Source organism: Salvelinus sp. IW2-2015, unplaced genomic scaffold (genome assembly GCF_002910315.2).
Source record: "Salvelinus sp. IW2-2015 unplaced genomic scaffold, ASM291031v2 Un_scaffold2010, whole genome shotgun sequence".
Classification (NCBI taxonomy): domain Eukaryota; kingdom Metazoa; phylum Chordata; class Actinopteri; order Salmoniformes; family Salmonidae; genus Salvelinus; species Salvelinus sp. IW2-2015.
The window spans coordinates 1-3,352 of record NW_019943359.1 but is presented as its reverse complement, the minus strand read 5'-3'; positions in this window follow the sequence as shown (position 1 = coordinate 3,352).

Genomic DNA, 3,352 nt, shown 5'->3' with positions numbered 1-3,352 from the left:
TGGTTTACATACACGTTCATACACCTCCCCTAGATGCCAGATCCGGTACTAGTTGAGCTGAACGAGAGAAGAATGAATGGATTCTGTCTGAAGTGTAATATCCTCTGGAGTGACTGGTCCGCCATTTCCTGAATTTCCGAAAGCAATGCGAGTTTAAACCAGGAATCGCCTTCTGGAAAGCCGTCGTTATAGGCAAATTACTATCTCCGCGCTTTGATTTATTGAGTACATGTCATACGTAAAGTATGTTTTTTCAATATGTTCTATTAGATTATTGAAATTTATTCGCGGAGTTAGGCGTTGGTGCGGCTTGTTGCTTGGTTCAGCGATGGAGAGCTTAGCACACTTGACCATGTGCTGGTTGCCTGAATTCAACGAGGGAAGAGGTCTTCTAAACCCAAACTAAAGACGCGTTCTGGACATAAGACCCTTGTTACAACATTCTGATGGGAAGATCAGCAAAAGTCCCAGGAACCTATTTGGGAGTCTTATTTCCTATATATCTGTCATCGAACTGTGCTTATCACTAGCCGCGTTGCATTGAGATCCCAATGCTTCGTGATGTTAGCTATTAGAAGCTAAGTATAACGACTAATTGTGTTTTGCCTGTAAAACACTTAAAAATCGGAAATATTGCTGTATTCACAAGCATCTTTGTTCTTTCATTGCTATACACCCATATATTTTCAGAAATGTTTTCGTATTGAGTATTTATTATTTTGCACGGTTCGGTGCTGTAATTTACTCTGGTTGCTTCGTGCTATATTTCTGACGGTAGCTGTTGATGGCTGCATCAATGTAAAACTGATTTATACCTCAAATATGGCAACATATTTTCGAACAAAACATAGATTTATTGTGTAACATGTTATAGGACTTCATACTTGTATGAAGCTGTTTCTTGGTTTATTTTGCAATTTGGTTGGATCTTGGTTAGTTAGGCTGGCTTTGTGCATGCTACCTGTGCTGTGAAAAATGTCTGTCCTTTTTTCTATTTGGTGGTGAGCTAACATAAATATACGTGGTGTTTTTGCTGTAAAACATTTTACAAGATGTTTATCTTTCAAATGCTGTATTGGACTTGTTAATGTGTGAAAGTTAAATATTTCAAAAAAATATATTTTGAATTTCGCGCCCTGCACTTGAAGTGGCTGTTGTCATATTGTGCCCGGTCGGGCTTGCAGCCTGAAGAAGTTAAAGCCTGTCTATCACCCTCAGCATAAACTGCCTTCTTCCTATTAAGTTGTGATTTTAGATTTTTTTTGATACCCAAGGCTTATTGTTAGGGAAGATTTTACAGGTTTTAGTAGGCACAACTGACTCAACACAGAAGTTTTCATAGTCTTAAACAACATCTGTGAGTTCATCAAGATCAGAGCTGCTGTCCTAAAATACCTCCCACACAGTACAGTCAAAACACCCCTGGAGACCAAATACCTCCCACGTAGTACAGTCAAAACACCCCTGGTGACCAAATACCTCCCACACAGTACAGTCAAAACACCCCTGGAGACCAAATACCTCCCACGCAGTACAGTCAAAACACCCCTGGAGACAAGTGGTACTGTTGTCCTTCCAGATCTGGACAGTCTTAACTGTGGGTTTCTCCCTCTCCAGGAGGCGACAGTAGATTGGCCTGAGGTAGACAACATTGTGGTCTGATGTCCCCAGGGGAGGTCTGGTGGTGGCAGAGAACGCATTTGGTATTGTCCCATAGCACATCAAGTCGAGTCTTATTTTTCCTAGTGTGACATTTCACATACTGGTGGTATGTGCGCAGGACTTTGTGCAAAGTACAGTTGTTAAAYTCCCCTAAAATAAATTTGGTTGCGTCGGGYGAGATGGAGTCCAGTTTCTGTGACAGATTATAAATAATCTCTGATGCCTTTGTTATATTAGCTTTAGGTTGAATGTACACAACGGTAACAAACAATTGGGGGAACAGTAGGGTCGCAGTGACACAGAAAGCAGTTCAATGTCGGGGGTACAGAGTCTCTCTCTTACCAGGATCCATTTACACCACTGGTCCCTGAAAGCAGGCCCTGTCCGGGACTCTGTCATCCAGCCAAGTCTCAGTAAACGACAGCAAACAGGCCTCCCGGTATTTGTGTTGGAAGCGCAGATTCACTGACAGCTCATCCGCTTTCCCCCTCAGTGACTGGCTATTGATCAGCAAGGTGGTGGGTAAGGGGAGTTGGTTCTTTAATTTTTGAAGTCTTTGTCTGATTCCCCCTCGTTTTCCAGGTTTGCATTTGGGTTTGTAATCCACTCACAGACAATCAGGGATTAGATGGTCCATTGGGATATCCATGGCGCTTGAGTTGCATTGTAGTAAGAACTCCCTGCTGTATTGGATTCCGCTGCCAGATGCGTTTTCATAATTTAGTCCGTTCGTAGCGGGTATGTACACGATCAACAAGATCAGTCCAACACCCCACCACTGTAAATCCATGGTTGGCAGATTGCTTGTAAACTAAGTGTACAAATTGAAAACATAAAAGAACGGCACACGAAACGCCACGCCACACTGCAGGTCGCACCAGAGCCGCGCCCCCCATTAACTATTTACATACATTATTGACTGTCACATTAGGTGGCTCAGAGAGCAAGGCATGAAATGGTACAAACTACTCGATGTTCTGCACCAYCAGAGGGCCTGTGCTACTACTCCCCCTGACATCATAGTCATCCACCTCAGTGGAAATGACTTGAATACACCAACGGGTATATCTGCCGCACCAACGGGTGCGAATGTTTCCCTGGACAACAGTGGTCTTCTCTGATATCGCGCAGTGGAGGAGCTGGATGTTCCAGTAGGAACAGAAGTGCAMAAAGGGGSCSCAGCGCTCCCTCAATCAGCTGGTGTAGGCATTTAAGGGAACACAATCTACCACCCTGCCATTAAGCAGTGTGTCCCTGGGATGTACCGTAGGGGTGGAGTGCATCCTGACGGATGAGGGCAATGACYTATTCCTTGAGAGTTGGTCTCAAGTCTCCACCGTTCTCTCCTTCTTAGTAGGAAGACGGAGAAGGGTSCAATTACGGCCTGCAATTCGGGGCGTTCCTGCATGTGGGSKTTCCTGTATCTGCAGGAATCCCTCTTTATACTTCTATTGGTCCATTTTTAAGATCGTACTCCAATACACAGGTGGGAGTGCTCCAATACACTGTGGTGGTAATGCAACTTAACATTGGATGCTAACTTCCGATAAACCCCACAGTAGAAGATGCACGGATGACAACGCCGTTAGCTAGCTAGCTAGGACAACTGTAGACAGTGTCCTTTGCCCCTGCTGTCAGGTACTGTTTTTCCTCAGTTCTGTTAATGGCGAGGGCAAGTGTTAGCAAAGGA